At 58.6% G+C, this 12588-nt stretch overlaps 1 long non-coding RNA gene across 1 annotated transcript; it reads right to left on the reverse strand.

Annotated features, from left to right (window-relative positions):
• Window positions 1-1698: 1698 nt before the first annotated feature.
• On the reverse strand, window positions 1699-8727 carry LOC116793625. Its single transcript, XR_004359540.1, has 2 exons — window positions 7968-8727; window positions 1699-4044 (listed from the first exon to the last, which is right to left on the reverse strand). It is a non-coding gene; the product is annotated as an uncharacterized LOC116793625 (long non-coding RNA).
• Between the last annotated feature and the right edge of the window lie 3861 nt (window positions 8728-12588).

Below are 12588 nucleotides of genomic sequence, written 5' to 3' on the forward strand. Positions count from 1 at the left end.
CTGTTTTGCCATTCCCGGTGGGTGATGAATGTCCTGTCTTGGAGTGGACACAGCCTGCCATCATCACCTGGGAAATCAGGGTCAGCCCCAGGGTCTGCAACTGTGCTTGGCTGCACTGCGGGGAGAGGGGGGGACTTTATACTGGATCCTTCAACCCCACTTCTTGCAGGTTGCATTTATTTGGGGAGTCCCTGAATTTGTTCTGCTGAAGGAGAGGGGGAACAGCAGGACACGGCTTCTAAAGGTGGGGATGAGCCAAATATGGGGCTTGGGGAAGCTGCTGCCCAACTGAGAGCCCCCAAAATTCAATGTGCTCTCAAAGTATGACCCCAAACTGGAGTGGAGAGCCCCCAGCATAGCCCTGAGCACTCCCAGGAATACCGGGGCTTGCACCCCCCTGCCCTCCCCGCCTCTGCGGTGCTGGTTCCCCTGGGCAGCCCAAGGCATCAGGGTCTCAAGGAGCAGCTCCCTCAGGTGCCAAGCCCGGGCTGGAGCCACTCTGTCCCTTCCCTCCACTTCCTCAGCAGCTTCGCCAGTGTTGGCCCTGCAGCCTGGGAGTCATTTCTGCATCCCAGTTACTCGGTGGAATGAGTGGACTTGTATCCTTAGGACTTAACTGAGCAATGCAGTCGGTGTGGGCAGACTGGGCATAGTGGGATGAGTGAAGGGCAGCACTGGGATGCTGTGGGCACCACTTAAGGGGAGAAACGAAATGGGGAGAGCTCCCCTGCATCCCCTCACCCTTCTCCCGCCGCTCTGAGCAAAGCGGGTGAAACAACCAGGCACGGGCACTGCGGGCACGGGCTCGTCCTGGTGCCCGTGTGCTCCTGGTGTGATTCCATCTGACTCCATCTGCTCCCGCCCCGGCTCGACGGGACCAAATGTGGGTCGTGGCGAGCACGGGTGACACACCGCGGTGCGGCCGGGCAGCAGCTGATCCCCCCGGGCTGTGCGGGCTGTACCGCCGGCCGGGATTACCCAGCTGCTGCCGAGCTGGCACAGGGACCGTCTCCTCCGAAAGGTTCCCTTCCAAGGGATTACGGATAATGCATCTGGAGCAGCACTCGCTCATCCAGGTTTGTGATTTATCTGAAAATCAAATTCCAGTAATCTCGCCTGCCATCTGGCCCCCGCGGACACGCGGCCGCCCCGGCTCCGGGCGGGAGGCAGCCGAGAAGGTCGGGATGGAGTGCTCCACGTCCCTCCCCGAGCATCCTCCGTGGGAAGGACAGAACGGGCTGTGAGTCCCTGTGGGTGGCTTGGGACATCCTGGGAAGAAGGTGGCCCAGGGAACATTTCTGGGATGATGTGGAGTGCCAGGATGTCTGCAGGACCTGGAGAGCTCAGCCCCTTGCAGGGATGCTCCGATATCCCTGTGTCCCATACATCCCTGGATGCTGGGATGTGGGCAGGACTCAGAGAGCTCAGTTCCTTGTAGGAACACGGGCAGGAGAAGGTGATGGGAAGGAGGTGGGGACACCTACCCTGCCCTGGGGACATCCTGGCAGCAGGGATGTCCCGTGCCCCAGCAGGGAAGGCAGAAGAGAGCAGGATCCATCCTTTCCCATGGTAGGAGTAGCCCAGAGGGGAGCCGGAGCCCCCAGCATTCCCCTCCCTGGCCCTCATTCCCAGCTCATTAAGGCTCTCCCATTATTCTGACATTTTGTGCGCGTCACGTAGCGGGAAGAAGTAATTTACTTAGAAGAAATTAAAAGTTCATTTTAATTGAGCGCACACTGCAGTATGCAAATGCGGGCGCATTATGTACACTGATGCGGAGACAAAGGCTGTAATCAACTGTTAACCCCCTCCGAGCCAGCCCCACGCTCCACCACAAACCCAGCACCACTCCGGCCACTCTGGAGACCCCAGACCCACATTTGGGATGTCCCCTTCCATGCAGCTCCACGTTCTCATAGCAGGGTGATGGATAAACCCCTTGTGCATGTCTCTGTGCCAGCTGGGATGCAGGAGTCACAAAGGGATGCCAGGGATGGAGGTGTCCCCAAATTGCTGTGACACACTGGGATGGCTTCAAGCCAGCAGAAAAGAGTGGATGGTGGGGCAGTGGGTCTCCAGGGGTGGAAAGTCATTTTGGGGAGCTGGAATGGAGGTGCAAAGGCCGGATGAGATGGGAATACATGTCCAAAGGCCAAAATATGGCTCATCGGAGCTGTGACAACCCTCAAATCTAGCTATCTCTGGAACAAGCTCGTGATATTCCCAACATCCTGTTGCAATTTTTTAATGTTTTTTTTTACTACCTGTCAGATCTGAGGTTTTTTTAATGGCAGTGCAAATGGAACTGGTTCACAGATGCGAGATGACAGCCCACTGCAGGAGACAGACAAATTACCTCCAACCTCGGCTCAAGACACCCACGGACTCCCAAACGAAGAGGGGTGGTAATGGGGGGGAGGTGTAATGAGTTGCCAGTGCTCAGCCAGGCTGCCCACCCTGGTCTGTGGGTGCTCTGTGGGTGCAGCAGGTCTGTGGACACCCCATGCACACCAAATCTATGAGACCCAAAGGGAAGGCACATGCTCATCTAACACCATATTACAGGTGGATGATGCTAAAATTAAGGGAAATATGAGGGCAGAGGTGTCCCTTTGAAGGGGACACACCAAGGGTGACAGGGTGGACCCATCTGTCCTTTGCAGGAGGGATGATGCTGTCGGGAATCCCTTCTCCTGGCTTTGCCAAGGATGGAAGGGACAGACCCAGGATGGGACTTTGCCACCCTGGGCCAGGTGACAGTGGCAGTTTCACCCCAGAACCACATGTGGAGAAGGGCTGGGGAACACCTTGGAGCATCTATCACCACCTCAGCTGCCCTTCACCAGCCCTGTGCTCCCAGGAGCCTCAACACCAGTGCTCCCAGTCAGCTCCCAAAGGCAACCAGGGTGGTCGAGGAGGATTTAATTGCTGCCTTGTAACCTTTGCATCCTGTCCCATGTGCCGGCTGGGCGCCCGGCTCCACAGCTCCAGATGGCACCCGGGAAAGAGTTAAGTCCGCTGTGATCAACAGCAAGAAGCAAGTGGTAAACAGTTTTTCTCTCCCTCTGCTAAATTAATATGCAAATTCCCCCCTCTTCCCTCCCCCCCCTTGCTTCGAAATTAGCGAGGTAGAATGCTTGGGCTAATTATGCATTCAAACGAGCAGGCTTCGTTAATGTGGCACTAAGAGGAGCCTGAAAATGATTGTGAGACGATGAAATTGAAATTGGAGCATGGCACTTCTAATGCATCTGGAGTCACTCTTGCGTGCCCCGGCAGATGTAACCTGGCAGTGACCGGCAGCTCCCGCTGCCCTGCCTGTGCCCGCGCACTCCCACACCCCAAGCACCCCCAGCACCCCACAGTACCTCCCCCAGCTTCTCCATCCCGCTCCAAAATCAATGCAGTTACAAGATTTCCCAGCCCAGTTCCTTGGGAATGGAGGGGTGTGATGGCCTCACACACCCACAGCTCCCGGCTTGGGGTGGGGATGAGGAATACATGCCGAAGCATTCCCTGAACACTGAGAAGCAGGGTCAGGATTAGGACTGACGGTGCTCTGGGTGTGCAGAGGAGCTCCTGGCACAGCCCTTGGTGTGTCCATGCAGGTCCTGCGGAGTGATGCCAGCATCAGCCTCTGCGCTCCCATGGTCCAGAGCATGGCTGGGAGCACGTTTCTCCTTCCCGGGCCAAATCCTGGCCCCTGAGGCAGCCAGCAGGGCCTGAGTGTCTTTGGTAAAGCTCCACGTGTACTGGTGTTCACATGGATAAGCCTCCAAATGGACAAACCTTCTTCACTCCTGGGGATGCTGAAATCTGATGGCTGCAGGAAGGTCACAGAGGGATTCCCATTCCCATTGCCATGTACCAGCAGGTTCAGTGCTCAGCAGTTGCTGGCACATCCCAACAAGGACGAAACTGGTGGCACATCCACATGCCATGTCACATGGCCCATGGCACCACCAAGTGTGAGTCTGTGCCCCAGGATTGGGTGACACAGTGGCATCCAGGGCCAGGCAGGGGCTGCTCCCACGAGACTGGGATCTGCAGAGGAAAAACAGGAGAAAAGACTTAGGGTGACAAGACAAACAGAGACACGTTTTATTTTTGGAGATGTTTTATGCTGGGGATGAGCAGCCACAGGCTGTGACAGGCACATGGGATGATGAAGGATTCACGGGAATACCAACTCAGGATGTCACCAGTCCCAGCCTCCACTGGGATAACTGTTCAATGCCATCTGCATGGGCTTGAGTTCAGCCACCCAAGGGCTAAACCCCATTTCCCACGAGAGCTGGCAGCACTGTGGTACCTGCCAAACCAACCCCCCTCCGGCAGGCAGCAGGGATGGAAGTCGGTATTAAATATTCATCAGAGGTGTGGAATTTACTGGAACCATCCATTAGGAGGTAACACACAGTCCGCAGCGTGCTCCTGGCAGCCGGGCCATGCCGTGGTGGGCGGCCAGGAGGAAGGAGGCAGGGAAGGAAGACGGATGCTCTGGAGGAGACTGCGGAGCCGTAAACCAGATGCACTGTTAGTAATCAATGAGGAGCTACAGACTTTCAGTGCTCAACCACCAGGAGTGAAGAGAAGAAATAAACGGACAAGGAGATGAATAATACCCCGGAAAGAAGGGGAAGGAGTGGGAGAGCAGCAGGGATGCAGATCTGAGAGGAGACGGCCCCTGGGAGAGGGGTGGGATGGAATGGCATGGTTTGGTCCAGAGGAATGCTGAGCATCCCAGACGAGAGCAATGTTGAATGTCCCAGAGGGATGCTGAGCACCTGGGAGAGTGTTGAGCACCCCAGAGGGATACTGAGCATCCTGGAGCAACGTCAGGTGTCTTGGAGGGATGCTGAGCACATGAGAGCGATGCTGAGTGTCCCACAGGAATGCTGAGCACCCAGGAGTGATGTTGACCATCCCAGAGGGATGCTGAGCACTCCTGAGGACACACACCTTGGCAGAGGAGGCCATGGGGCTCAGAGTGAGCCATGGTGCGCCTGGGCAGGGCCGGGGAAGGGCATTCCCCGGGCACCAGGACCCACCGCATCGGCTTCGCTCCGCAGTGTGCCCCGGGGTCAGGGCTGGCACACGGAGGGGGTTGTTTTCCCCATCTCTCCGGTAATTTTTTCCCTCTGACTATGATGCATAGCAGTGCTAATTCGGCACGTTGCCATTAATTCCAGCACAGCTGCTGCTCTCTCCCTCAAGGCATTTCGCTAATACTCGGCTTCAGAGCCTCTCAGCAAATTAACATCATTTGTTCTGCAGAACATGTTTTATTTCTACACTACATGCATAGCTTATTACTCCTCCAGAAACTCGGGGTATGCGGGAGGCAGTGCCAGCAGGCATGGCCCTCCAGAGCCAGCCCTGCTTCCCAACTCACCATGCCCATCCCCACGCAGGCACAGGGACACAGTACAGTCCTTTGTGCCACCTCACACTGACCTGAGGTGGAACTGCAGGGATTTTCTCCTGGTACTGGGATACCGTGGTGCTGTTGGAGCAGCTGAGGCTGGTGATGTGAGGTAGGATGGTGGCAGCATGCTGGATTGGTCACTGTCTGGGACCTCCTGCATCCTTCCAGCCTGATGCCACACCTCGGTGTTCCCGCATTTAGAGACAGGGGTGACAAGAGGTCCCAGCAGGCCATAACTTGAGGGCCAGGTTGGGGCTTGCTGGACGTGATGCTGAAGGGCACCAGGAATCCCCAGTGTTAGTGGGATGGCTCTGAACCTCTGGCAGCAATGCTGGGATGGAGCAGAGCATCTCCCATGTGGCCCTTGATGCTGAGCCCCCTGGAGATCCCAGGGCTGCCAGTGGCGGGTGTGACCCAGGTAGGGTGTCACGAGCCAGAGAGGGTGTCCCGCCCACCACCCACAAACCCACAGCCCCTACTGGTGACAATTTCAGGTCTTTTGCTTTGATTAAGGTTATTTAAGCTTTTTACCGAAACATAAAACCTGATTGTTTGCATAAACAACCTAATTGGATTATGGCGCACAGCATCGCTAATGCCGTGGGCTGGCTGGGAGCCGGCGGGAGCACCAGGAGCAGGGGTGGTTTGGGCAGAGGGAGGGTGACACCCCTCTGTGCCCCACACTGGGGTCTGCACCACCCTGCCCCCTTCTCCCAGCCACAGAGGGACTCTCCTCGGGGTGGGCAACAGCCGTGTAGGGACACAGTGTCCCCAGCACTGGGCCTGGCTGTGCCCAGGCTATGTCCACCTGCAAGGTGAAAGGGGACAAAGACCTCACTCCAGCACGGCTGGTGGGAGGAGGAAGAGGAAGATGGAGGTGGCAAGCGGGAAGCAGGGGGCCGGGAGCTTTGCAGGAATGCTGCCTGCACAGCGTTTCCATGGCTGGGAGCTGCAGAAGGCTTTCATGGCAAGAGGCAGAGAGGCTCCATGAATATTTCATTAGGAAAGCAATGTGGTGTGCTGCAGAGAACATCTGGCTGGAGTCCCTGGAGACCCCTGCCTTGTGCAGGAAGCAGGAACTGTGAAATACGGAGGAAAACGAGGGAGAGGGGGAGATGGGGGGATCATCCCGTGACATGGGGAGCGTTCCTGCCCCTCTGTCCCTGTGGTGGGCAGTGCAGGGAAGGTGTGGAGCTTTGTCCTCCGGTGAATGACAGCTCTGGGGAGGTGGAGGGGCTGCAGTGGTGCCATCCAGGTGGAGGGACCTTTTCTGATCCTTCTCCATGGGACATTTTGGGGGACCAGGCTGCAGCAGGGTGCTGTGTTTAGTCCAAATATCCAATGAAGGAATGGACAGAGCTGCTCCTCCAGCTTAGAGTTGGGGTTGCCAGGTGCTGACCAGCCCAGCCAGCGATGATGGAGCCTGGGATGGGATGGGATAAGATGAGAGGTCTCCTCTTGCCTCCCTCCACATCCCTCCCAGGGACATGCTGATGCCCTCGAAGCTGGATGCTGGGGTCCCTGCCCTGGTTACTGCAGACGATGGATGCTGGGGTCAGGGACCCTGAGGGAGGTTTGTCCTGGTAGGATTGGTGCAGAGTGGACATCACTGGGCACAGCCAGGGTGCAGAGCATCAGGCAGGAATCAGGGTGGTGTGAGATTTGGGATTGCCAACAACCCTGCTTCCCTTCAGTGCCATCTCTTTTCCCTGGCACTGGACAGATTTGGCACTTCGGGACCCTTAGCCTTCACATGGTGCCTGTGGAGCGGTGACACCACAGTGTTCCTGGCATCCTCTGCTGGCTCCAACATTGCTCCTGCAGCACGGGGCAGGCAGCACGCTCTGCAACCTGGACCAGCATGTGGCAGCACCAAGGCTCTGTCCTGCACCTTCAACCTCCTCCCTAAGGCTCCCACAACTGCTCACACCCCCATCTCCTTCACCCATCACACTGTGGCTATGACCCTGGCATCATGCAGGTCATGGTCATGGACCAAGAGCTTCCCAGTGCACCAAAATCCTCCTCTTCCTCCCCAGTATGGTGGTGAGTGTGGGGGACTCACTGCCCGCTCTCCCTTTCTCCTCACTCAGCCACCAGGCTCGGCTCTGCAGTAGTCCCAGTTTGGGATCAGGGGACATTCCCCACATGCCAGCTCTGCTGGTGGCAGGACTTTGGCTCACACCTCCCTGCCCACAGCCCCTATGTCTCCCAGTCCCGTGCCCCCGGTAGACAAAGCCCAACCACACATAGCCACAACCTCCCTTGCCGGCCCCGCGTGCAGCAAATCCCCTCTGCAGCCACCAGCCAAGCCTGACTGGCACTCAGAGCCCTTGCCTGCCTGTGCCAGACAGCAGTGGAAGGACCGAAGGGCTGCCATGGGACAGGCCAGGCAGGAGAGCAGCGGGACAGCCAGGGAGGCCATGGGCAGCCTGCATGGAGCTGAGCCAGCTGGGATGCGCTGAGCCGGCCGGGATGCACAGCCCCGGCTGCAGACACATGCATGCACACGCACACCCTTGAAAACGAAGGCAAATACCTCTCTTGTCTCCGGCTCCTCCGTTTGCTGCCCATCCTGCCTCGGCCACGCTGTGCCTCTGCCGTGCTGCCCGTTCTCCATGTGCCCGTGCTGCCAGACCCTCCTCTCTGCCACCGGTGGATTTTGGCCCCCGCTGCCTGCTGGTGTTTTGGCAGCCTCGCCGCTCCAGCGATGGCATGTGTCCATTATTTTTTTTTTCCTCTCTCCCTTTCACAATCCGTCCTCCCCAGCCTTCTCCGCCGGTGCCTCCAGAGCCGCCTGTGGTGCCAGCTCGCAGGGAAATTGGCAGCAAGCGCGGCACAGGGATCCTCCCGCAGCTGACAGAGCCCTGCCAGGCGCAGGCAGCCCTTCTGCCAGCCACCAGCCTTGGCACGGTGGGCCGGGGGGCTGCGGGGGGCTGCCGAGGCTTGGCAGCCCTTCCCCAGCACCGCGCGCCCCAGCCGCCACGGCAGCTCCGCTGCCAAAAGACAAATGGGGGGAGGAAAAGGGGAAAATGCAGAGAAAAGAGTTGGCTTCGCTGTGCCCGGTGGTGGGGACCCACCAGGGGCCCCTTCCCTTGGCCAAGGCCAGCTGGGCAATGTCCTTGTCCCTCGCGGAGGTGCGGGAGCCTGGCCGAGGTGCCGGTGTCACATGGAGAGGCTCAGCCCCGTCTGTCCCCACTTGTGCCCCCAGTCCAGCCGCGAAAGCCCATCCCAGGGATGGCAAGTGCCGACGCAGACCAGCGATGCTGCATGGCGAGAACGGCTCCCATAGACACACCTCTTACCCAGCATCCGTCTGCTGCGAAGGGAGGCCCAGGAAATTGGGAAGGGGAGAGCGGAGGAGGGACTTCTGGTGATGGGTGGGGGGCTTTGGGGTGCCCTCTGGCCGTGTGTTGCTCGACATGGCTGTCTCAGCCTCATGCAGCACAGCATCCCCACTTCGTGCCAAAATCCTGGCCCTGGCAGTGCAGTCGTGTCATGGCTCCATCCTGGCCAGCCATCGGCATCACAACCAACCCTGCTTTTCTGGCTTTTCTTCCCCAAATTCCTGGGTTTGGTGTCTTTTTGAAGGGAGAGGTGGGAGTGTGTCTTGGACGTCTACTGTAGCCTGGGTTCTTCTGGCGCCAACAACCCAGGAGGGTCCCTGAGGCCAGGGGACACTGGTGGGAACAGCTGGGCTGGAAGTAGGAAACAGAGCCAGCCCAGTTCCTGTTCAAGTTCTCCCAAAATAAGTCATTTACTGAGAGCCACGCTCACTGGGAGCCATGGGGATCCTAGGGCTGCCCCCTCTTCAGCCCCACAGCAAAGCCCCATGGCACAGCCTAGGTGCACAGAGCACAGCGAGCACATGGAGAGCTGCTGCCATCCCTGTTTAACAGGTTTACCCCCTAATCAGGGATGTCTTTAATGGAGTTGGTAGGAGATACCAGGAGCCTTCCATGGGACAGGATGGGGTATAAGTGGGTCCTCCTGCCATGCCGCCCCCAATATTCCTGCGTGGTGGCACATCCCAGCTCAAGAGCTGGGGACATGGCAGCTCTGAGGATGGTGGTGACTGTACCGTATGAAGATCCCCAGAATATCCTGGTATGCCACTCTGCCCATGTCCCTGTGTCCCCATGCCCCGGTGGCTGTGCCCCAGCCTGCCCGTGTCACACGTGCGCCTACCATTTCCTCAAATAAGCAGTTAATCTCCATCAATCATAATTCTGTGCAATTATCATAATAGGGCCATTTTGCACTTATCCTCAGCACGTGACACAGGAACCACTTATGGCTCCACTTCACGCCGAGCAGCTCCGAGCTGCTCCTGTCCCCAGGGAGTCCCGATGGCAATCGTGTCCCCCACAGCCCCTGGGGACAAACCTGTGCCCTGTCACTCCAGTGTGGGTAGTGGTTCTGACAATGGATGCTCACGTCGGGTGGGATCCAGGCATGGGGGGACCTCTGAAATACAGAGGAGAACAAGGAAAAGAGGGAGATCTTGTCCCTGTCTTGTGCCTTCCCATCACAGCAGCAGCAGCACGGGGATTAAACCCCCAAATGGGGACACTTAATCTGGTTTCTCCCACCTTATGGCCCTACCAGCCCTGTCAGCCTCCTGGTTGTGCCGGTGCCGCAGGGCGTGTGGTGGGGGACACCCCGCACTGACCTTCCACTGGCTGGCGGGGAGCAGATTAGGGAGACTGGGAAGTGATGAGGCACGAGGGTGGGGGATTAGGCTCCAGCAGATGAATGGAGATCAAACATTTCACTCCCCCTTGTTTACAACACCCTCCTGGGCAGCAATCAGGGATCCTGGCATGTGCTCCAGCTCTGTCCCTCCTTGGACTGGGGCAGGATGGGGATAGGGACACAATTCCCATGGTCTTGGGGTGTCCCAGTGGGGATGGATGGGCTCCCACCTCGCTGTGCTCCATCCTCACCTGAAGCAGCACTGTGTGGCAGCTTTGAGTTCCCCCATGCCATGCCATGCCATACCATGCCATGCCATGCCATCCCACGCCATCCCATCGGGATGGAGCCTCTGGCAGCCATGGTGCTCTTCCTGAGCACTGAGCTCCCTGGAACCCAGCGGTGTTTGCGGTGTTTACACCACCCAGTAATTACTTTCCTTTTTTTTTTTTTTCTAATAAATACGGATGTGCCACAAGTAAACTCGAACGCAATAAAAGCTTTCTGCTGGATCCATAATTAATCACCGAGCTGAGTAAGGCGGCGGGGGGAGGGTGGGGTGGCGGAGAAGGCGGAAAACCCTCCCTCCCGTGCGGGCTGCGGGACTCACACCCGGCTGGGAGGGAGGGAGGGGACAAACCGCGGTGGCATTTTAGGGACATCCCAGTGCTCTGGGGACCATCGCGAGAGCCCCACGAGCCGGGGCAGGGGGGCCATGGGTGAGCAAGGCTGTGGTGTGCCCCGGCCTTGGTTTTCTGGTGTCCGGCTGCTCCACGACATCGGGTGTTCCGCTCCCAGCTGTGATGGCACATCTGGACTGACCCCTCCCAGGGGACCAGCTCCCTCCTCCCGGCCTCGGGGAGCAGCGTGCGGCCCCAGAATGGATGGCAGTGGCCGGCTGCTGCTCGTGGCCGCGGCTGAGCATCGTCTCCGGGGATGTGGCTGCCTCCAGATGGCCGGTGGGCACCAGGTGCTGGGGGCCGGAGCAGCAGAGGGTGGGTCGGGGTGGACATCTGGTGTGCACGGCCAGCTGGCCCTGCCGCCTGCCACGGTCGGGGGGGACGGCCCTGAACACACCCCCCCCCCCGGTCGGGGGGTCTCTGAACACGCTGAAGAGGCACAGAGGAGCATCCTACCTGACACAGGATGTCCCAAACCTGTCCCCACCCCGTGCACCCTCTCCCTACCAGCCCCGGAACCACCACGGGGGTGGTGACACCCTGCTGGCGTCAGAGACCCCCCTGTGGGCACACATCCCCCAGCGAGGGGGGCGTTAATCCCTGTGGCCTGCGGGGCCCGGGGAAGGCCAGTGACAGATGGCAAGTGTGATGTGGAGAATGACAGTGGCACTGGCAGGGCTGGGGTGGTGGTGACAGGGCCGGGCTGGGCAGTGGCAGGGTCAGGGTGGGCACAGGTGCAGGCCAGCAGGTGGGCACAGCTATCCTGAACCTTCTGCAGGGAGGTGTCACCTGCTGGCACTGGGGGCCAGCCCAGAGCTGCCAGGGACAGGTGTGTGACAGGGGGCCAGGAAATAGGGAGGGGGTGTAAAATGGGAAGGGAGTGTAAAATGGGAAGGGAGTATAAAATGGGAAGGGAGTGTGCAGTGGGGAGGGAACTGTGCAATGGGGAGGCTTGGAATGGGGAACGGGAAGGGAGTGTGCAATGGGGAATTGTGAAATGGGAAGATGTGAAATGGGGAGGGAGCCATGTGAGAGAGAGGTGTGAAATGGGAAGGGAGTGTTCAATGGGGAGTCGTGCAAGAGCTGTGCAACGGAGAGGGAGCCCTGTGATGGGGAGGAAATGGGGAGGGAGATGCATGATGGGGAAATGTGCGAAGGGGAGGGGGCTGTGCAACAGGGAGGGAGCTGTGCAATGCTGAGTCGTGCAGTGGGAAGGGAGCTGTGCACTGTGGGACTATGAAATGGGGACACTTGAAATGGAGAGGGAGCTGTGCAATGGGGAGACATGACACGAGGAGCTGTGCAGTGGGGAGGAAAGGGGGAGGGAGCTGTGTGATGGGGAAGCGTGAACAGGAGAGACCTGTGCAATAGGGAGATGTGGAACAGGGAGGGAGTGTGCAATGGGAAGGCTGTGCAACAGTTGTGCAATGGGGAGCTGTGAAATGGGGAGAGAGCTGAGTGATGGGGAGGTGTATAAGAGTTGTGCAACAGGGAGGGAGTGTGCAATGGGAAGGGAGCCGTGCATTGGGGAGGCACAAAATGGGGAAGAAATGGGGAGGAGAGCTGTGTGATGGGGAAGTGTGCAACAGGGAAGGAGCTGTGCTGCAGCCATGCAATGGGGAGGGAGCTCTGCAGTGGAGAGCCATGCGATGGAGAGGGAGTGTGCCATGGGGAGGGAGTGGTGTGATGGAGAGACATGAAACGGGGAGGGAGCTGTGGAACACATCCTTTGGGGAGCTGTGTAACAGGAGCTGTGTGACAGCCGGGCAATGGGGTGCTGTGCAA

This window comes from Chiroxiphia lanceolata, chromosome 13 (genome assembly GCF_009829145.1).
Source record: "Chiroxiphia lanceolata isolate bChiLan1 chromosome 13, bChiLan1.pri, whole genome shotgun sequence".
In the NCBI taxonomy this organism is placed as follows: Eukaryota; Metazoa; Chordata; class Aves; order Passeriformes; family Pipridae; genus Chiroxiphia; species Chiroxiphia lanceolata.